The following is a 24,403-nucleotide window of genomic DNA, read 5'->3' as shown; positions in this document are numbered from 1 at the left end:
CACATCAGACTAGTACTACACATATGTATATATAGGCACCAAGTCTCCATAATCAGAGACCACATTGGAATTGGAAATCAAGCATCCTAGTTAGACTGGAACTCAATTAGCTAGACGTAGCCCTGAACTATACTAATTCCAACCAACTCCAACTAACAAATAATAATCTTGATTTAATTCCTACAATTACTAAATGTTTTTTTTTATCTGTTATTACGGCTTATTTGTTGCGTGTCTTTATATATCTTGTCCTATTATCCTTGAACTCTTTGTCTTCTTTAGGGAGTGGCTTGGCTGTGTGCATATTTAAATTATACAACTGATAGTCTTTTTGTTAAGCCGCAAGGTTTGACCTTGTGTGGCAAAATTCTTCGTCCCACATCAGATGCTGCGTAAGGAAGTTTTCTTCCTTTCATCCCACATCGCAGCAGACAGCAGGAAGGCTTCATTGGAGAGCCTATAAATAGAAGGGATTTATGAAGGAATAAATTGCACCACTCAAGAGAGTAATATGGGCTATTAGCTTCTTGAGTCATTTAGCCCATTCAGTCAAATATTTTAGGCTCTCTTGATTTGAGTTTAGGAATATTTTCTAAACTCTTTTGTAAGTGCCTATTGGCCTAGGAACCACTTTCCTACGGCTTTTGTATTTCTTCTTCATAGTAGAAATATTGCTCCTCCCTCGCCCGTGGACGTAGGTCAATTTGACCGAACCACGTAAATCTTCTGTGTCTTTTATTTGCTTTGTTATCCGTCTTTATATGGTCGGTTTTACCGCCTAATTATTATATGGCTGGTATCTACCGCCTATCTATTATATGGTCGGTTATACCGCCTAATTTGTGCTAACTTGAGTTTGTCTATTTCCTGGCCCGGTCCTAACAAACTGGTATCAGAGCTGGTTATTATATTTTGCAAGACAGGTTCATCTGGTGGGGCCCGTTCATCTGGTGGGGTCCATCCATCCTGTGGGGCCCGCTCACCCTGTGGGATCCGTTTATCCGTGGGGCCCGCTTATCTCGTGGGATTCGCTCACCCTGTGGGGCCCGCTCACGAGACTTGCATATTGGTTTGGCCAGTTTTTTGAGACAAACTTCACGTTACAGATTTTGTGGCAACAATGACGATAACAAAGACGGTTGTCGAGAAATTCGACAGAAATGTCAACTTCGGAATGTGGCAGCTCAAGATGGAGGCCATTCTTGTTTAAGACGGAGTTGATCTAGCGATTCACGGAATCGAGAACAAACCAGAAGATGTAAAGGATGCGGATTTCGCCGATATGGATAAGAAGGCCAGATCCAGCATAATCTTAAATCTCTCCGATGAGGTATTGCGTGAGGTAGCAACGGAGACTTCAGCCAAGGCTATGTGGAATAAATTGAAAGCCTTGTATATGAAGAAGACAGTCGAGAATCGGCTATATTTGAAGCAGAGTTTGTACATGCTTCGGATGTCTGAAGGTACATCTATACTCTCCCATCTTGATAAATTTGATTCCATTATTATGGATTTGGGAAATATAGATTCGAAAATTGATGATGAAGATCAAGCCCTATTGCTTTTGTGTTCCCTTCCCCAATCTTTTAAGCATTTCCGCGATACTATGATTTATGGAAAGGAAACAATTTCGTATCGGGAAATTAAATCTGCATTAAAATCTAAAGAGCAGATAGATAGGGACATTACTGGGGAAACTAGTGGGAGTCAAGCCGATGGCTTGTTTGTTCGGGGTAGATCTGAAAAGAGAAACACAGAAAATAGAAGTAGATCCAAGTCCAGACATAAAAATGTGGTGTGCAATTATTGTAAAAAGAAGGGCCATGTTATCTCTGATTGCTTTAAATTGAAAAATAAAGAAAAGCAAAAAGGGAAATTTGTTGAGAAAAATACTGAATCCGCTGAAGCTAGTATAGCAGCTGATGAGAATGATGGAACCATTTTCTGTGCAACGGAAAATATTTTTAGGTCTAACAATGAGTGGATTTTAGATTCGGGTTGTTCATATCATATGTGTCCCAATAGGGACTGGTTTTCAACATATGAATCAACTGAAGGTGGAGTTGTCTTAATGGGCAACAACGCTGTTTGTAAAGTTGTTGGCAAAGGCACAATCCGGATTAAAATGTACGATGGTATTGTGAGGACGCTCACAGATGTTAGACATGTTCCAGATTTGAAGAAAAATCTCATCTCTTTAGGCACTCTTGAGTCTATTGGGTGCAGGTATTCAGGTGGAGATGGAGTTCTCAAAATCAGTCGATGAGCTCTTGTTGTTATGAAGGCACACAGATCTGGTACTTTATATATTTTGCAGGGATCTACTGTTACAGGTGCTGCTGCTGTTTCTACATCAACTTTGTCTGATTCTGATTTTACCAAATTATGGCACATGAGATTGGGGCACATGAGCGAGAAAGGCTTATCTATTTTATGCAAACGAGGTCTTCTTGGTAGTCAAAGTATTGGAAAGATGGGACTTTGTGAACATTGCATTTTTGGAAAGCAGAAGAAAGTTAGCTTCCAGTTGCCGGCAGTTCACAGGACAAAAGGAACTTTGGACTACATTCATTCAGACCTCTGGGGGCCTTCTCGTGCTTCTTCTAAAGGAGGTGCCAGGTACATGTTGACTTTCATTGATGATTATTCAAGAAAAGTTTGGGTATATTTTCTTAAGCATAAAAATGATGTTTTCCTAACTTTCAAGCAATGGAAAGTTTTGATTGAGAAGCAAACAGGAAAACACATTAAGCGGTTGAGAACAGATAATGGCATGGAATTTTGTGGAGGTGAAATTAATGAATTCTGCAAGAATGAAGGAATTGTTCGGCATCACACCGTCAGGATGACGCCTCAACAAAATGGTGTGGCCGAACGTATGAACAGAACTCTTTTGGAGAGAGCAAGGTGTATGATCTCTAATGCAGGGTTGACAAACGACTTTTGGGCAGAGGCGATCAATATGGCCTGTTATATTGTCAACCGTTCTCCTTTTGCATCTCTTGATTTCAAAACTCCTGAGGAAGTTTGGTCAGGTACTCCTGCTGATTACTCAAATTTAAAAGTTTTTGGATGTCCAGCATACATGCACGTGAATGATGGAAAATTGGAGCCTAGAGCTAAAAAGTGCATTTTTCTTGGGTATGCTTCTGGGGTGAAAGGATACAGATTATGGTGTCCTGATCCCAAATCTCCAAAATTTGTGATCAGTAGAGATGTTACTTTTGATGAAATGTCTATGTTATCTTCCAAGAAGGAGTCTTCTAGTCCTTGTACTACTGATAGTACACAGAAGCAGGTGGAGCTTGATATTGGCAGTTCTGGTTCTTCTCAGTCCAAATCTTCTATTCAACAAGTGCCAGTAGATGCACCTGAATCTACTGTTGAAGATAGTTCAGAAGAAGAAGAGTATTCCATAGCCAGAGATAGAGCAAGGAGAGACATTCGACCACCACAAAGATATGCAAATTTAGTTGCATATGCTTTATCTGTTGCAGAAGAAACTGATGCAGTTGGTGAGCCTTCCACCTATTCAGAAGCAGTTTCTTGTGATGATTCTGCAAAGTGGTTGATTGCGATGAATGAAGAAATTGAATCTCTTCATCGTAATGAAACTTGGGTTCTTGTAAAGCCGCCGTCAGCTAAGAAAATTGTTGGATGCAAATGGGTCTTCAAGAAAAAGGAAGGTATTCCAGGGGTTGAAGATGCAAGATATAAAGCACGATTGGTTGCAAAGGGCTATAGTCAGGTACAAGGTATTGATTTTAATGATGTGTTTTCACCTGTTGTTAAACATAGCTCTATTCGTGTTTTGCTTGCTTTAGTTGCCATGTATGATTTGGAGTTAGAGCAGCTTGATGTTAAGACAGCTTTCTTACATGGCGAACTTGAAGAACAAATTTATATGAAACAACCCCAGGGTTTTGAAATTGAAGGTAAGGAAGACCATGTTTGCTTATTGAAGAAATCCTTATATGGATTGAAGCAGTCTCCAAGACAATGGTATAAAAGGTTTGATTCCTTTATGTTGGGTCATGGTTATTTGAGGAGCATGTATGATAGTTGTGTTTACTTCCGGAAGTTAAATGATGGTTCTTTCATTTATTTGCTGCTTTATGTTGATGACATGCTCATTGCTGCCAAGAATTTGTCAGAAATTCACACTTTGAAACTGCAGTTAAATAGTGAATTTGAAATGAAAGATTTGGGAGCAGCTAAGAAAATTCTTGGCATGGATATCAAGCGAGATCGAGGAGTAGGGAAGTTGTTCTTGACCCAGAAAAATTACCTTGAGAAAGTTTTGGAGCGTTTTGGCATGAAAGATGCTAAACCAGTATCTACTCCTCTTGCTAGCCATTTTCGGCTATCTGCTGCTTAATCACCACAATCAGATGAAGAGGAAGATTATATGGCACGGGTTCCTTATTCCAGTGCAGTCGGCAGTATTATGTATGCAATGGTTTGTACTCGTCCAGATATCTCACATGCAGTCAGTGTTGTTAGCAGATATATGTCTTGCCCTGGTAAAGCACATTGGCAAGCTGTGAAGTGGATTCTCAGATACTTGCGAGGTACTTCAAATGCATGTTTGGAGTTTGGAAGAAATAATAACACTTTGGTTGGTTTTGTAGACTCAGACTACGCTGGGGATCTTGACAGGAGAAGATCACTTTCAGGCTATGTATTTTGCATTGGCGGTTGTGCTGTTAGTTGGAAAGCTACTCTACAACCTGTCGTAGCTTTGTCTACTACTGAAGCAGAATATATGGCTGTGACCGAGGCAATCAAAGAAGCCTTGTGGTTGAAGAGTTTATTTAGCGAGCTAAGTCTATATCAAGGTGTTACTGATATTCACTGTGATAGTCAAAGTGCCATACACTTGACTAAAGATCAGATGTATCATGAGAGGACGAAACATATTGATGTGAAGTATCACTTCATTCGGGATATCATTGCTGAGGGAAAAGTCCTTATTCAGAAAATCAATACTAAGGACAATCCAGCCGATATGTTTACGAAACCTCTTCCAGTTTACAAGTTCAAACAGTGCTTGGACTTGGTTGGTGTTCGTTGTTTGTGATTTAAGCCTATTGGGGCTTATGTGGAGAAGGTGGAGCAGTTTTTTGGTGGGACTCAAAATTATGCCAAGGTGGAGATTTGTTGAGCCGCAAGGTTTGACCTTGTGTGGCAAAATTCTTCGTCCCACATCAGATGCTGCGTAAGGAAGTTTTCTTCCTTTCATCCCACATCGCAGCAGACAGCAGGAAGGCTTCATTGGAGAGCCTATAAATAGAAGGGATTTATGAAGGAATTAATTGCACCACTTAAGAGAGTTATATGGGCTATTAGCTTCTTAAGTCATTTAGCCCATTCAGTCAAATATTTTAGGCTCTCTTATTTTGAGTTTAGGAATATTTTCTAAACTCTTTTGTAAGTGCCTATTGGCCTAGGAACCACTTTCCTACGGCTTTTGTATTTCTTCTTCATAGTAGAAATATTGCTCCTCCCTCGCCCGTGGACGTAGGTCAATTTGACCGAACCACGTAAATCTTCTGTGTCTTTTATTTGCTTTGTTATCCGTCTTTATATGGTCGGTTTTACCGCCTAATTATTATATGGCTGGTATCTACCGCCTATCTATTATATGGTCGGTTATACCGCCTAATTTGTGCTAACTTGAGTTTGTCTATTTCCTGGCCCGGTCCTAACACTTTTCTTATATCCTTGAATGCTGTTTCGTACTTATTCTGGTCAATAGCAATTCTTCTTTTGCAGAATCCAATTGATTGTGTAGTTTTACTCATTTGTGAAATGAATTCAGTCTACAGGATCTATAGATTGTTAAATTCCAAGTTTCAGGTCGTTCAGTCTTGAACAGACATTATTCCTTACCTTGGGCATTCCTGCATTTTGCATCTCTTTATTTGCCTAGACATGCATTTCGAATGTCCTTCAATAAGTGGACTAGATATACATGTATACCTTCAAAACTTCTCTGGTTAAATTATAATTTTCTTTGTCGGTTCACAGGCTTTCTTGGACTTCAGATGCTCTGATTGAAAGGCGTGGTAGATTTAATCTTTCACATGCACAAGATAGAAATCATATTGTTGAGGTATGCTTTAGTTCTGGGGAAGTTGGATTCACGCGCATATCACGTTTTTTAAATAGTGCCATTTGTCTGGAGTATGCGTCTTTCACTACAAGTTTCAATCATTTGTCCTGTACTCTTAATTCGCTTGAGTTATTTTAGGTTGTTATTTTGATATTCAACTCAGTTTCTTTGACTTGAATGTCTCGATCCACATGGAGGCTTGGAATTATTCCCTCTCCAGGGAAAGATGGACTGGTTGTTGATGGCTTGCTTCTTGGTGCTGTTGCACCTGTTTTATGCTGCCAAGTTTTGTGGTTATGGTGCTTGATATCCCATTTTAATTGTTTTTTTTTCCACCTTTTGGTGCGTGATGAACTTAGGGTATCGTTGTGGGGTTTGATAATTTGGACAGAGTGATTGACATAATTAGGTAGGCTTCAAGTCATTCCGGGGCAACAGCTCAATTGATGAAAGGTAATTTGAGGTAATTTGCTTCTTGATGACGCTCTGTTTATGTACCATTTTCTTCTCGCATGCATGCAGGAAACCATACAAGGGCACAAAATGATAATCATATGTTTGGTTTGTTCTAGATTTGCATGCCACTTCACTTGATAATGCAAATTGCATTACTTAGGGTCTGAATTATGTGAACAGTTCTTATTCTATAGGTCTCTGGTGTTTGAACTCTAATATGACTATCATTTTGTTGTTTGGAGTGTAAAATACGTGCTGTAGTCAAAGAAGTGACTAAGGTTGAGTAAATTTCACCGTCATAGGCATTTAGGTATTATAAGACTCTGACTGTTGGCACTATTCAGATTTAAGTATTACAGGAATACTTTGAAGAGTTTCCATCCTGTTTATATCTCTTTCAAATTATGGACCTTAGTCCATTTTAGAATACGGTGGAACTTTCAACATTTGCTTAGCTTCTTTAACATTATTGAATACTGAATACCTTAATTGAGCATTCTCTGTACCTCCTTAAAGGTGCAAAAGCTTTCAAATTGCAACTTGATTTGGTCTGGTTGGGGTGAAAAAGTCGTGATATTCTTATCATCGAACTCTTGTTGTCCTTTTCTTAAGTTTCTGACTCTTAAATCGTCAAAGATTTGTAGTTGATTGTGCTTGCTAATTTATGTTGACATCCACCACCTAGTGTTTAATAATCAAGAATAAATGCAATATTCACACAAAGTAAAAGCAACTTTCTCCCACGTTGTAAACAAGGATGTACTATGCAATGTCAACTTAGCTTTTGGATTCTGTTTCTACAATAGGACAGCAAGCAGTTACCCTGATTTTGTTCAGATCAACAAGAGGAGTTTCGCTGCACACTTGGATGCATTTGGATGCAATGAAGATTTTTTCCCTATGTTATTTGGACTAGGAATTAAGATGCCTTCAAATAAAGTATTTGCAAGTAGGAAGAAAGACCTTATTGATAAGCTTCTATGATCTGAACTAGTTTTGCGTAAGCGATATGCATGGATTGAAGATATTCTTTTCCTTATGTTCTCTTTACTAAGAAATGAAGTTGATTTGTAAAGAAGGATTTGCAAGTGGTAAGAAAGACCTCCTTAATTCTCTAACTAGTTATATGTAAGTGATGGATATGCATGGATTGAAGATATTTTTTCCCTTATGTTCTCTTGACCAAGAAATGAAGATGATTTGTAAAGAAGGATTTGCAAGTGGTAAGAAAGACCACCTTAATTATCTAACTAGTTATATGTAAGTGATGTGTGTGTATATATATATATAGACACACACACATATCTTTTCTTATCCTACCATATATAAAGCAGGAGGAAGGGGTTTGATGTAAAAAAATCATATCATTTAACGTATTGTCTAATCTACCCTTATTTTTAAAGAGAATTACATCATCTTAACTACCCACCTTATTGCATTAACTAACACATCTCTAACAAAAAATTACTGTTTCCCTAAAAATACCAAAACAGTTTAACTCTTTTAAACTACTATTACTTTAACACAAAAATAAATTGAATTTTTATTATCTTTTTATTAGTTGCACAGACAGTTTGCATCAAGCACTAGTTTACTCACACACATCTATATGTATGTACATAGAAATGGCAGCAATAATATGCTTTCTAAAATGGATAGGTCTGGGCAGGCTGAAAAACTAACGTGCACTTTTATACTCTTTTCATGTAAAAATAATCCTGACAGCAAGGTGGTTTTGTGCAGGAAGAAACAAGAAGAAAAATTTAGGAAACTCTGAAAACTATAACCATCACCAAGTTAGAAAATGAAAATGTGCAAGTGGAAACAAAGAAATTTACTAGGTTGTGTTATCTAAAACTTGCATTGGTCGGAAACACGTGCATGGCTTGTATGTATCTCCTAAGACAACAAGAAACTGTTTTCTGCGTTTTCTTTCTCATTTGAGGAGATATTTTCCTGGAAGTAGATCCTCCTTGCTTGTTTCTGTGCTTTAATGGTTGTACAACTATTTTTGCACCATTCTCTTGTTTATCTTTGTATCAATGATTAGGGAGACAATCTTGTAAGGATTTGGTTTCGACTTTTTAATTTTTTGGTCATGCTGAATTCTTTTGGATCTTGTAATTTCTGTAGTGCCATGCACTGGTGTTAACAGTGCTCTTATTCAAGGATTTAGATCACCAAGATAATATTCATGAGATCAATGAAAGTATACTCTCTACATCTGAGGCTTGAAAAATAAAAACAAGGTATATATATGAAAATTTACACCTGATAACTTTGCTCTTTTTCCAGAATTCAATTTGTCAGAGAAACAAGCTGAAGCTATTTTGGATATTAGCCTGAGAAGACTAACACTCCTTGAGATTTATCATAATTCTGTCGCATAGTCCTTTTCACTTTTAGATGTTCTTTTAACTACTGCATCATAGCATCTCTCGAGCTGTAACTGAACTATCCTGTGATAGTGAAAACTTGTGTTGCCATTATGCAGAGAAATAAATTTGTTGATGATAGGAAATCTTTGACAGTTCAAATATCCAAATTGCTGGAGGTTTTGTCCAGCAAAAAGCAAATACTTCAGGTAAGATTGTTGTATAGAAGAAATTGTATCTTGTTTTGTTTTATGTTGCAGGATTGCCTTTGGTAGTCAATTAAAGTACTTTGATCTGCATCTAATCTAGCTTTAGCCAAGAATCAATTGGTGAATATAGAGGTGAAGTTTGTTTATCTGCTGTTGGACAAAGAGACTGATATTATCCAATTATATCTTGAAATGCTCTCCAATTTACCTTTTCTGACATTAATTTTTTTTTCCTAAAACAATATTACTTTCAATCTTACATTGATTTTGTCCCCTTCTTTTGGCCTCATTGCTGCGGTAATGTGCATTGAATATGTTAGTGCTCGTTTCGCTGCCATTCATTTTACAGTTCATACTTTTAAAAAACTATTATTTTCTTCATGCAATTTAGCTGATAGAAGAAGGAGCGATTGAAATAAAGATGTTCGACCCCAAGACGTTCGACATTAGAGGACTCAGAGAGCAGCCAAGTTGAAGATATAGTTGTTATCCCCAATGAAGAAATGCTAATTGGTAGTTTAGCTTTCTTCTGTCCATTTTGGCACACATTGTTCTTTGTTGCATTGTTACACCAATGGTTTCATGTTTCAATTTCAGGCAATTAGTAAGAAGGGTTATGTCAAACGAATGAAGTCTAATACCTTTAATCTTCAAAACCGGGGAACTATTGGCAAAGCAGTAGGAAAACTCAGAGATAATGATACCATGTCTGATTTTCTCGTCTGTCATGCCCATGACCTTGTCTTGTATTTCAGGTATTCTTCTGCAAGTCATACTTTTACTGTTAGTTTTTTGGTGAAGGTGTTTTCTGTCCTCTACTTACTGAAATGGCTATGGCGTATTTTTTGGTGTCAGTAATGCTTACTATATTTTATCATTTATCCTTTTCTGCCTTAGCAGATTAATGTGTGATTAGCCCTTATTCGATCATGTATATGTATTTGGTTCATCTTGTGAGCTTTTCCATTCTTGGCAGTGATAAGGGAATAGTTTACTCAGCTCGGGCCTACAAAATTCCTGAATGCACTCGAGCTGCAGCTGGTGCAACGCTAGTTCAGGTATCTGAATGTACTTCTGCAGAGAAGCTTCTGATTATAACCTTCATATATCTGTTAATTTGTTTTTGCTCCAAATCCTGATCTTATCATTGTCTGATGGTGAGAGAATAACATCAATCATTCCAGTGAGTGAATTTCCTGGAGACCAATTTCTTTTAATGCTTACTGTGAATGGTTACGTCAAGAAAGTGTCTCTGAACTACTTCTCATCGATCAGATCTACTGGAATCATAGCAATACAATTGGTTTGTCCCTTCTCAGTTTTGTTGCTTGAATTGTAACTATTTCTAGTTTAATTCAGATCAAACAGGAGATGTTACTTTACATGTTCTTGGGATAAATTAAAATGGGTACGGCGCTGTACAAATGAGGACTTCGTTGCAATGGCATCACAAAGTGGAATGGTTCTCTTAAGTTCATGTGAGAGTGTAAGTTCTCTTGTTTCTCTTGTTTGCAAAATGGCATGAAAAAGCCCATTAATATGAGATATACGAGTTACCCTCCCACTTGATGAGCAGCAACAGTTGAGATTTGACAGGTTGTCGATGCCTGTACAATAATAAAAATGATAATCCTAATTGCCAACAAAAGCAGTTTCGAGTTAATTCTAGCACTGGAGCATGGACTCTGGATGTGCAATGAGTTACTAGATTCACCCTGACTCCAAAGAGTTTGCTAAATCTAATATACCAGAATTTATTCATGAGAACTTGTTAATTTGTATATAGGGTAAGTAGGGTCAAATCCACTGGGATTGAGAGTAATTCATTTCTACTAAAGTTCAAGTTATGGGGGTTTTTTTATAGCAATGACATTAATTAAAATGTTCGAATAAAAATAAATAGCCAACAATAGATTAAATAACAAATTATTAAAACCAAATTAACAATAACTAAGCTCTAGCCAAGAAATAACTTCGGCAATGGTTCACCTAATTAATCCTCGATGCAAAGGTAATTCTAATTATGAACTAATAAATAGGTTATAACTGTCAAACAAGCGATGACAGTCAACTCCTCCTTACTGTATCGATGACTGAGGTACGCCCGTCAATTACTACTCTAATTGAGAAATAATCCCAGGTACGCCCGTAAAATTTAATTCCCCAATTGCCTTACGTATTAGAGGAGCCCTATTCTAACCAAATAACACACTATCAGAGTTATTTTAGATTAGCCTGTGTATTCCCCTGACACAACCCCAATCATGCCAGTTGTCACTATTTTAGAACAATTAAATAATTACGAATTTAACGCTCCAATTGACATTAGGTTACTAAATTAATTCAACGTCCGGGTCCAGGATATTCAATCAACGAAACAACCATAAACATTATTAACAGAGAATATGCAAATACCAGTAAATTAGAGGAATAAATAAAATTAAATCGATCTCACAATTTTTAGATGAACCAAAACCTCCGTTGCTTCTTGATTAGAAAAAGAGATTTAGTTCATCTCTGTTGGAACAATCTCATGCGAATTCGTAAAAACAATTGCGGCGTACATTCCTCAATTGAGATGATTCAATTCGATGGAATAAGAATAATGCAAAACTACAAGGAATGACTAATTGTTCCTGCCAATTGTCTTTTGCCAATTGTCTTTTCGCACAAAACAATAGAAAAAGCATAAGACGGCCAAAGATGACCAAGTCCAGTCTGCTAAAAATTGTCTCCTAATTGGGATTATATATCCCTCATACTAAGGAAAGAAAAGAAGTAGGAATTAGCCGAGAACCGAGAAACTAGCTTTCTCCCTACTTTTTTTGCTTGTGGCGGCTGGCTCTCCGAAGGCTCCCTGGAGTCCTCCTCACAATTGACCTCTATCTCCTCTTTAACCGCGGCCAACAAACTAGGAGGTTTCCTAGTTGACACATTTCCAATTTGTGCTGAATTATCTTTGTCAGTTCAAATCACATTTGGTAAATTTTCACCTTTTTACCACATTTTGCTCTAAATTCCTGTGATCAGTACAAATACCAAAAGTAAATAGAATTCGCCAATTAATGCACATTTGGTAAGATAATAGGACGGAATTAATTATAAAATAAATGACAAAATCGCGATCTATCAAGATTATACCTATTTACTTCAAGCTTTCAAATCGAAACATATAATCAGATTCATTTTGCTTTTATTTTTTCTTTCCTTCCATTTTTAGTTCCTTTTTCTTTCTAAAAAGAAGTCATTTTGTTTGAGGGCCATAATAATATTATGCAGGTTCTTTTGTCTCTAAGCATTTAATGTGGCTATAATACACTAAAAGGATTTGATATTTTGTTTTGAGCATAATAACATAACAATGCTTCTGTAAATTGGATTGACAATGATGACTTCTTGTCTTTCTATGCTTATAAGATAGTGTGATTGTTCTTCTGAAATAATATCCTTTAAGCATCAGAAGGAGAAACTACAAAGATACTAAGTATTGGTGTTTGGCTAAAAAGATAAAATAGGTATTGACATGTTTTTCCATCCTTGAAACCTTCCTGCAAAATTTCATGTGTCTGGAGTTTATTAGTGCTGATTGATTGATCATATGCCCGAAGAGTTCCCCATTATACTATGGGTGAAAAGTTTCCCATTCACTCTGTTTGGATGTGAGTTGATTACCGACTTTGCGAGAAAGTCTTTATTGCTGTAATTATTTGTCTTTGTTGTTTGTCAATATTTTCATTTGAATGAATTAAGCATTTTGAATAGATATAATTCTGGTGCCTCATAATATGACGTTTACTTTTTCCACTGAGGCCTTGATATTCAATTGTTTTCTTTGTGGTAATAGATTAAGGTTGTGAGAAAGAGGTATTACCATGGGAATTTTCTTGGTGGTAGAATTTAGTTGGTAATATATACATATATATCACTCAATCCACCGTTAAACAAAAATACATGTGTTTGTTACAGCCAATGAACAAACCTGTGGGGCATCTGGCTCTGTGCTCAGAGGTCTGAATAGGATGTTGTTGATCCCTTTGTTGAGAAACTACTAAAGCTTACGAGTATTGGGAGGTAGAAAAGGCCTACAAACAATTTGCTGGTTATACTTGGTGATGCTGAAAAGATAGGTTTGTGATACGTGGTTTGATGATAAACTGTTAAAGCTCAATTTCTGTTGCTCCTTGTAGTTGCAAGGGACATTGTTATAGCTCTTGTTGCTTGTGTGGAGGGGACCCTGGGTAGATGTGGGACAGTACTTTTTTGAGGATCTTCATGATGGGGAATCTAATGAAGAGTCTTTTATAGTGCATTAGAGAGGTAGCAGTAGGAAATGGAGCCCGAATTAACTTGTTTTCATAGAAAACTGAGCATACCGGAGATTGAGATTGATTTTCATCTCCTTTAGGAAACTACTACAGGATGTATAAGATTAATTTGACTGAACTAAGCTTGCTAATGTACTTTATCATAAAATACACAAAACCAAGTAGAATGTAGACATTTGTGTGTATACATGTGCCCACAGATAGAAACACATTAAGATAATGTGAGCATGGTTGGGTTTTGATGAACAGTCTAGCATTTCTCTTTTTTCTCTCCATACTATTTTTCTGCTTTTATTTCTCCTGACCCAACTTTAACATGCGAATCTTTGTTTGACCTGACTTCATGGATGTAAAATAAAAATGTTAAGCTTTTGCTGGCTATAATATGCTCTCTTTTTTCAGCCATACAATGTTAAAGTACTAAAGGTACATTAAATCTTGGATGCAGTAGAGGTAATAATTTTAATTTTAGAGGTGGTCCTGACAGAGGCAGAGGTGGTAATTTTGGCAGAAAAAATAATTTTAATCAGAATAATTTTGACCAGAGAGTTCAATGTATAATTGTGAAAAATTGGACCATAGACAATGTGAATGTAGATTTGGAGAAAATGTAGACAAAAATTTTCAGGTTAATGTTGCTGACAATCATGTGCAAGATAATAATAAAAAATCTGAAACTTTATTATTAGTCTATAATGTTGTTGATGTGGTTGATAAAAATAAATGGTACATGTTGTAGTAACCATATGTCTGGTAAGAAAGAATGATTTGTTGAGTTTGATGAATCTGTCCGTGGTGAAGTTGAATTTGGGAATAACACTGTTTTACTATTGATTGGCAAGGAAAAAATTCTTATTAGCCTGAAAAATGGATCTACTGATTTTATTTCTGATATTTTCTATGTTCCTGGGTTGCATCAAAATTTGTTGAGTATGGGCCAGTTGTCTGAGAAAAATATGATATTCGTATCAGGAATGGTACTTATGCTATTTTTGATAAAAATATTGGAATGATTGCCAGTGTACCAATGACTTCAAATTGCTTATTTCCACTGAATTTGAGTAGTGCTAATTTTTTCTGTTTGAGTACAATAATAGATGACAATAATTGATTGTGGCATATGCAATTTGGTTATTTAAATTTTGATAGTTTAAATTTTTGGCCAGTAGAAAAATGGTTAGTGGATTGCCTAGTATTAGAAATTCTGGTAGAGTTTGTGATATGTGCGTTTTGGAAAAGCAACATAGGGATGCTGATACGAACATGATTTCACACACTCTATCATATGTGTCCACCCATGCTCGTGTATCCCACTCAACTCTCTAACAGTCTCACACAATAATTCTCAAGGCACTTGATAGCTTGTCTTGAAGAAATTAGAACTTTCTTCAAGTGAACAATCAATTTACCAATTTGAACCACTTGAATGTGACTATTAGAAAGACAACTTGGAAACAAAATTTGACTCTAAGACAACGAACTGAAACTAGGAAATTGACTTAGGAAACAAACTGTAAATTAGCTAAATGAACCGACACTTATGAAGAATAATGAAGAATAACTGAAACAAGGAAAATAATGAAGAATAACTAGCACAACTCCAACCCCCACTTCATGTTGGCCAACTCAACCAAGGAAGGAGGAGAATGGGTCGAGTGCACCTTCTAAAAGCCCATCCAAGACCGATGGCAACAAGAGGGGTTTGACACCATCCAAAGAGGACCCAAAACAACATAACCGTAACATTAAATGTTTTAAATATCAAGGAGTTGGTCACATTTCTTCTCAATGTCCTAACCGGCATACTATGATCCTCCTTGATAACGGTGAAATTGTGACGGATGATGAAAGTGATTATGTCGATATGCCACCATTAATTGAAGAAAATGAAGATGAGGTGGAAGAGATGGCAACTGATGATCAAATTGACTTTTCTTTAGTGGCAAGGCGAGTTCTTACTACTCAAGCTAAAGTTGATGAAGTACAACAGGAAAATATATTTTATACCCGCTGCCATGTGAAGGAAAATGCATGTCGTCTTATCATTGATGTGGGTAGTTGTACAAATGTCGCCAATGCATTGATGGTAGAAAAGTTGGCTCTTCCAACTTTGCGACGTCCTCAGCCATATAAGCTATAATGGTTGAACGAGAGTGGTGAAATACAAGTAACCAAGCAAATGGTCGTTCCTTTTCGCATTAGAGGGTACGAAAATGAAATGCTATGTGATGTGGTTCCAATGTATGCTTCACACATCTTATTGGGTAGGTCATAGCAATATGATAAAAAAACGAATTCTTTGGATTTGAAGGGGATCCGGATCTTCTTGTTCTCATTATTCCCCTCCTCTTGAAAGACAATTTGTCCTCAAATCATGTGCTTGCTTACAAAAGCGTAACTCGGAGAATGTCTTGATAAATACAATCCAAGAATCATGTCGCCAACTCAATTTGATCATGAACACGAACCATTGCATATGCTCCATTCGCCAAAGATCAGCTCGAATATCGCAATCACTATCATACTCTTCATCTCAAGAACTCTCACTCATTTTCTCATTCAAGCACAATTCACTCTCTTTTTCATTATCACTCCCCTAGATTATTATTTTATGTACATTCACACTTTGTAAATTTTTAACCTCATTCTCATTCCGCAGCTTCAATAATGATTTCTTCAAATTCAATTTCATTTGAATGGGCTTAGGTAGATTTTCATTAGCAATGGCATCCACAAAAGTCCATATTAGGATGACTGATTATTGCATTTTGCTTTCTCCCTTGCTTGCTTCTCATTTAGTAGGCATTGACAGATGTCCCACCATGACTCCTCATGTGACTCATTCTTAGACTCAGGTATAGAAGTTGTTAGAGAAACCTCTTCTTTCTTCTTTCGAAGTCACCTTTTAATTTTAATCGCAATACTTACCACATCCCTCAACTTCATATGAGGTAGTACTTAAATGCAATCAACAATCTTCATATTCAAACCATCTAAAAATTAGTCAATAGTAGTGTCTAGATCTTCCACGATCCCAACTTGCTTCATTATTGACTCCATCTCTTCAAAATACTCAACCACAGTCTTAGATTCTTGATTAAGTAAGTGAAATTTTGCAACTTTCTGAAGTAAGCAGGAGCATATATCTTAAGCATTATCTTCTTCAATGCATCTCAAGTGGCAATTGAAGATAGTCCACATAATTGACGTTGCTTCACAAATTGATTCTACCATGTTAAAGCATAATGATTAAAAGCACGAGTAGCCAATTTTACCTCCTCCTCCTTTGTATAAGATTGACGTCCAAAGAAGCATTCCATTTTCTTCACCCATGTTAAGCATGCATCGAGATCTTTAAAACCGCTGAAAGATGGTATAGATATTTTAGAGTTAGAAGAACCAACTCCTTGATATCCTCTTAATTCCTCCTCATGATGTCACCAATCATGAATGTAATAAGGTCCTCCACTTGAATATCTAGAGGTGGATCTCTCCATTCGACCAAAAGTATGTATGTGAATCTGCAAGAATGGTTAGTGACAAGAAAGAAATTTCCTCACCATACTCTAAGAGCATGGCATCAGAGCTAGTTTGACACGGACTCGACTCAGTAAGAACCTGTATTGAAGAATCAAATTGCACAGGCAGCAGAAGGATCTATCTTGACCAGATTATGAAACAATAACTACCTTACTAGATCTAAAGAGAATCCGTCTCTAGAAACCTAGTGAATTGGTTATTAGTTTGAAAGAACAAGATGATGCGATCATCTTGTCTTGAACGCCATAAGTATCCAAGTTAAATATTTTATATAGTTCAAGAAGGACCTCACGTTCCATCAAGGGACTTCATAAAAGGAGAACTACTCACTAGAAATTTTTTATTACTTGACTGTAAAAAACGTTGCAAGGGGCTATATTTATAATCTTACAAGACATAAAACCTAAACCAACTAACTCATGGCCCAATTAAGAAGTTTATTGTTGGCCAATTATTACACAAGAAAATAACTAACAAAAATAACCCAATTAACCTTCAAATTAACAGGTTAAGAACTAAATCCTTAACCTAACTCTAAACACCTCAATTAACGGTGCATTTTGTTAAATTAGAATGGAACAAAAATGCAACCACAATTCAACCTTGGATTTAGTAGTGTTGGACCTTACATGGTTATTGTTCTATCATTTGGTACTTTGTTTATCGTCAATAAAATTTGAGAGCATTCTTTTGGTTTCATTAGGCTATCTTGAATATCTTAGAGTGTAGATCTAAGAGTTCAATCCGACTTATCAATCAAGGACCACATTTGATTGTGGTGTCTACTACCTATACCAAGATTCGTTGACCGTGTGATCAACGGGTTGAGGTTTTTCACTATGTTTTCAGTTGTCCATGTCAAACTTTTGATATCGAATCTTGATCCTTGGGCCTTGATTTGTTATGGGAGCCATCACAAGGTTGGCAAGGTTCGTATCAGTTGGTATCAGAACATGTCGAATCGGGTTCGAATAAATTTTTTTTTTTCAGATTATAATTTTCTGTTTTATTCAAGTTTGTTTGTCCTTTCGTTTGAAGTTAATCCATGGTTAAATTTAGTGAGCCACTAGGGATTTTGTCTTATCGCACCTTAGGTTTTTGCCGTTCATAGGTTGTTTCTTGTTGAATCTATTCGTACCTTTAAGGCTATTGTTACTTCATGTTTTGGTCTAGAATTTCTTGTTTATTTGTGTGGTTTTTTAGTGATTTTGTTCCAGAAAATTCAAAAAAAGGGGGGAAGAAAACAACTCCAGTCGCTTGGGTTTTCCACAGTCGCGACACCTTAGGGTTTTTGTTTCTTGTTTCTGCCAGCACTTGTTCTTGCTGTTTTCATTCGATTTTAGTCCTAGAAATTTGTGTTATCATTGGTTCTTGTTGGTTGTTAGAGTTTTGGGTTGTTAAAGAGGAAATCAGTCGTTATTCTTGAAAAAGAAACTTGCTGGTCTAACCTTCTTGAAGGAAACCGAAACTGGTTGTTGGAATTCTTGGTTCTTACGTGTTGAATTGGAACACTTGGATTGATTGTGTATTAATTTCTTGGAACTTGAATCCAAACTACAGATTTCTGGAATTTCTTGATTGTTCAAGTGACAACCTGGAAATTCTTGGAACTCCAGTCTTGTATCTTGACAATTGATCCACCCTTCAGCACTCTTATTGCAAAACCGAAACCTATCTTGTGAAAACCTGAGAAGCTGTGAACTGTTTGGGGGGGAGAGAATTCACCTTCAACCTCACTTTGTTTTGGGTTCTAGAATATCTTCATACATTCTTGTGTGAAATTTCAGAAATTTTTCTTGGGGGCTAAAACCTGTTCAAATCAAACCTGCAAAATTTTCCGGCCGCTAAGCCTTGCTTCATCAAGTTCATCCTTGGCTGAAATTTTGATCAGAATTTTGGCCAATAAATCTGTTGTTACAGCCACATTATTGGATCCACTAAAACATCAGAATCACCCCAAATTGGTGTTTTGAAAGCTCACAAGTTGGCTGAACAGAAAACAACCAAAACAATAGCAACTACAAATCCAAATCCAATTTGGATTACAAACTATCTTGAATCCGAAATCTGTTTTGAACCAATTCTTGTTATATCAACCATGAAACCAGCTTCAGCAAGCCTTATAACAGTGGGAAACAGGGTTCATTCCAGATTTGCTTCAAGAAAACTGTCCAATCAATTCCAGATTTGCACCAGTTCTTGAACTAGTGTCCCATGGCTGATCATGAGTATTTTCATGCTGTCCAAGAACCAGATGCACCGGATTGTGTTCTTCATGTGTGCAAGTCTTCTGCAATCCAAGCGGGCCATTATGAGACGCATTGGATTTCAAAACCGCCATTACTTGCTAGTCTCATTCCTTGCATCCAAGATTTGAGGACAAATCTTTTTTTTTTTTCAAGAGGAGGGGAATGATGCGAAATATGGGCTGCTTATGGGTCATGTTTCAAGTTTCAAGTAGTTTGAGTTTTTATTAGTAGCTTAATAGTTTATTTTTTCAGATTTTTAATTAATTTGGTAGGAATAAACTCGGTCCAAGATCTCATGTTGACTTGGATCCGAATTAGTTGTTAAGTCCATTGGGTAATTGAGTCGTTTTGTTAGTTATTCCCTTGTGTAATAATCGGTCAGCAATAAGCTTCTTAATTGGGCCGTGAGTTGGTTGATTTAGCTAAGTTAAGTGAGTCCATTAGTTTAGGGATAGTAGGGTTATAAATATTTATATACTTCAATTCAAAAAAAGGGTGAATAAACATTTTCAGAGAATTTTCTCTTGACTCATTGCCAACCCCCTTTGAATACTTTAGATGGGTTCTTGAGTGTTCATCTATGGCTTATCAATCAAAGAACACGTTTGATTATGACGCCTTTCTACCAACCTTAATTCATCTTGAGTAGTCCTTGATCGAATTATGTTCCATTCCTTATACCAAGGTTCATTAACCATGTGATTAATGGGTTGAGGTTCTTTTGTATTCATAACCTGGTCAAGACAGATCCTTCCACTGCCTGTGCAATTCGTCTCTTCAAGGGTAGGAGTTTTAGGAATTCGGTTCGCATCAGTCGTTATTTTGGCCAACCTAATGACCAAAATATGTCGACACCCATAACAAATTAATTAGAATGTTGTGACCTTTTTTTTTGCTAAGGCTGTAAAAGGCTTGTTGGGTGTCCAAGACATTCAATGTTATCAGGCAATTAGAGAATCCCAAGCTTCATTGCATGTTACCACTCATATAGATAGGCTGCTCTGATACAAGCTGATACGAACCCCGCCAACCTTGTTACGACACCCGTAACATATCAAACCCTAAGGATTTAGTTTCAATATCAAAAGTTTGACACGGACAATTGAAAACACAGTAGAAGACCTCAATCCGTTGATCATGCGGTCAACGAATCCTGGTATAGGTAGTAGACGCCACAATCAAATGCGGTCCTTGATTGATAAGTCGGATTGAACTCTTAGATCTACACTCTAAGATATTCAAGATAGCCTCGATGAAGCCAAGAGAATGCTCTCAAATTTTATTGATGATAACTTGTGTCTTGAAAAGAAACGCCTAGGCCTTTTTATAGGCAACTACTAACGAGGAAGCCTAATCTATCTTGGAAACTAAAAGACAACCGAAATTTGGAAACTTAAGAGACCTAAATCTCAGCTGAACTAATATGACAAATCTGACCGTGATTTTAATCAAACTAGAAACAAAGGGATTAATTCATTCAATCCATTCCAAACTCACTTTTATTAATTCATCTCTCAAAAGTTTATTATTGAATGGTAAAAAATGTCTTAAATGCTGTATTTATAGCCTTACAACCGAAACCCTAATGCAACTTGGAAAGACTAAACATGACTTAGTTTCCTAAATAAACATGATACTTGAATTCGGCTCTCTTGCACTTGACTGGCCGAATATTCTACTCAATAAAATGACTAAATTACTACTAAAACACTCTATAAAACTCAACCAATCAAATTAAAGCATTAGGAAAGAACCGGACCAAGCTTGAAGCCGAATCAGCCCTCACTTTGAACATCGACCTCTTTCTTCACTTGAATAAGGTGAACAAGCTTCCAATATTCTCAAGCTCCTTAATATGTTTTGGGACAATTTCTTGACTTCAAACTGATAAGTGTTTATTATGAGTATTTTTAAGTAGTATTTTGTGCTTATTTTTGGTACAAATTAGGATGATTTACGATGTAACTTGCTCCCTAAATTTCTAAATTTTGTAAATTTCATTTGAACAAGATAATGTGCAAAATGTTGGTTCTATTTGCAAGAATTGAGAAGACACAAAATGTCGGATCAAGTCAGATATACTTCAACTTCATTAGAGCTTGATTCAACAATACTTTGAAAAGGAAATTGGTTATTCAAGGCAATTATTCTTGGAGCAATGCATGAATTCAGCTGAGGACATCTTGTTTTAAATCTTAGAATCGAATTGGAGCAGAAAAGAAGCAAGAAAATGTAGTAAAGGAGAAAACGCGACCTCGAATACGCGAGCTGAGGTTGCGTATTCCAAGGTCGCGTAGTGAGTCCTATTTTTCTGCAACTTATTCTGTAACTTGCTCTGTTTTCACATTACTTTTCAGCTCAATTTCAACACAGAATTTCTGCTACACATGCTCAAGAAACCCTAGAGAAGTGGAATGGAAGCTTTATGTCATGTCATTAATCACTTTTGACTCTCTTAACATTATATATATATGTAAGAATCATTAGACAAGAAGGAATTAGTCATTAGGGAGAGTTTTTATCAGATTTAGCAAAAGAACTTAGTGTTAGTCTTTTCTTGTTCTTTCTAGCAAGAAACTTGTAAGAACAATTGGAGACTTCATTGTATCACTCATGTTGTTGAAGTAATAGAAGATTTGGGAGGTTGTTCATCACCTTGACTAAGTTTTCTCTATCTTTCTCTTTACTTGTGATTGATTATGTTTGCATGCAATGAAGTTATGCTCTTTATTATCTTTTATTACATGAGTAGATAAATTTCTAAATCTAGGGAGTAGATGAAACTTATGGTCATTTGATATGAGTTGAATATGATTTACACCTCTTATATCTTGTATTAACTTGTCCATTTATACATGCTTATCACTTGTTGTTGCTTGATCACAAATAGCAAGCTATTAGTTATTATTACTCAATGAAAATTGGTAATAATGATGGAACAATATAAATGGAACTTAAGGAGTAGACTCATGAGAATAGAGATACACTTAAATGGATTAACTTTGCATATCATGAAGAAAACAAGAGTAAATCTAGTTATTCACCATGAGAATATGGAAAAACTAATCTAATCTAAGTCGTTTCATCATAAGAGCGAGTTTTGGTAATATTGAAAATAAATCTCTTGTTAAACTAGAGTAGTAACAAGAGGTAAATCCATTTACTTGTACCTTTTGTGCCATCAGTAGACTCTACATCCCTAACTCAAATATTTAGTAACATTTATCCATTGTTATCTTGCAAGCTAATTAGTTAGGTAACTTAAGTAATAAGTAATTGCAATTTCTCTTGCTTTTATTGCTAGTTGGTTCAAATAATAGAGTAAGTAAAGGACCTAGAACTTGTAATAATTGTTTCTCGTGGGATTGACTCGATATATACCTTAACTACTATTTGACCTGTATACTTGCAATCAAACGGGTATATTTTGGATTAAACTTAAGTTTATATTGAGAACCTGTCAATTTTTTGGCGCTGTTGCCGGGGAGCGGCAGTATTAGTGTCTAACAAACTTTATTAATTTAGACATTTTCTTTATTAGTTAGTTGAACTTTGTCAACAGATAAGTTAGAATTTTTATTTATTTTTGTGATATAATTACTACATTATCTCTTTTCTTCTTACTTGTAGTGTATGCACCGGACGTTACATGTGATCGTACCTTTTGATTCGAAAATTAAAAGGACACTACGTAGACAAAAAAGGCGTACACCATAACAAGAGGAAGAAGAGCTTCAAAATATAGAGGGAATCGCTATTGAGTTGCCTTTTGAAGATGAAATGGCAAAAAATGAAATAAATATAGGCGAGTTCTTAGAGATTTTGCTCTACTGGAGACGTAAGAATCACAAACAAGTATAGCTCAGTCAACGGTAAACGCTAACAATTTTGAAATTAAACCATTACTCATTCAAATGGTTCAACAATTTCAATTTGGAGGTAATGCCATAGAGGATCTAAACGCACACTTAACCATATTTTTGGAGATATGTGATACAAATAAAATGAATGGAATTAGTGATAATATTATAAGGTTAAGATTGTTCCCACTTTTTTTGAGATAAAGTTAAAATTTGACTATATTCTCATGCTCCTAATACTTTTACTATTTGGGATGATTTATCTAGAGTATTTTTTAATAAATACTTTTCATCGGATAAAACGGCTAAATTTAGAATGGACATTACTAGTTTTAGTCAATAAGATGATGAATCATTATATGAAGCGTGGGAAAGATTTAAAAATTTGTTACGAAATGCCCACACCATGGACTTCCCAATTGGATCATCGTACAAATTTTTTATAATGGTTTATCTTTCTTTACTAAAACTACTATTGATGTAGCCACAGGTGGTGATTTAATGGATAAATCACCCCAAAAAATTCAAAATTTGATAGAAGATGGTGGCAAACAACTACCAATAAGCAAATGAACGAGGTAATTCTTGGTGCCAAACATGTATGATAGAAATGGATACTCTAAATATGTTGAGTGCCTAAATGAATAATGTGGTAAAATTACTGAGTAGACAAGTCAGAGTTGGTCCGAGTTCTTCATGTAGTGTACATGTTGCATGTTACTTTACATGTGGGAGTGGCCATGATACTAATGAGGGTGTTGATTTTGAACAGGCTCAATTTGTCAATAATTACAATCGAAATGCTCAAAATAACCCCTACTCAAACACATACAATTCAGGATGGAGGAATCATCCAAAATTTGGATGGAAGGATCAAAGCAATCCTCAAAGACCGACTAATCTGCCGAGATTCCAACCAAGGCAACCACAATTGGACACCGAACCAGGTTGGGGGATTGCGGTGGAAAAATTAGCCAAGAGCATCTCAGAGAGATTTGAGCGAATAGAGGGGAGATTGGATCAATTAATTGGGATGTATAGAAATGTAGAGGTCCAAATAGGTCAAATTGATAATTCGATCAACAATAGAAATCAAGGAGAATTATCAAGTAAAACGAAGGTGAATCCAAGGGAGCATGTTAAAGCCATTACTCTTCGTAGCGCGGTAAACAATTAGAAGATCCTCCAATGGTTGAAAGTAAGAGAAACAATGAGAATGAGGAAAAGGAAAATGAGAGAGAGAACCAAGAGCTAAGTGTGGGAGAGGATAGTAT

The 24,403-nt window shown here is 36.2% G+C and overlaps 1 non-coding gene and 1 pseudogene across 1 annotated transcript; one reads left to right on the top strand and one right to left on the bottom strand.

The window, feature by feature from the left end:
* LOC113750462 overlaps nucleotides 1-10,680 on the top strand; it is a 95,318-nt pseudogene extending 84,638 nt beyond the window's left edge.
* Nucleotides 10,681-23,436: 12,756 nt separating this feature from the next.
* LOC113750946 lies at nucleotides 23,437-23,542 on the bottom strand. The gene has a single exon (XR_003464713.1). It is a non-coding gene; the product is annotated as a small nucleolar RNA R71 (small nucleolar RNA).
* Nucleotides 23,543-24,403: the final 861 nt, after the last annotated feature.

The sequence above is a fragment of the Coffea eugenioides genome, chromosome 10 (assembly GCF_003713205.1).
Source record: "Coffea eugenioides isolate CCC68of chromosome 10, Ceug_1.0, whole genome shotgun sequence".
Lineage (NCBI taxonomy): Eukaryota > Viridiplantae > Streptophyta > Magnoliopsida > Gentianales > Rubiaceae > Coffea > Coffea eugenioides.
The sequence above is the reverse complement of the archived record's forward strand: the minus strand, read 5'-3'. Positions and strand labels throughout refer to the sequence as shown.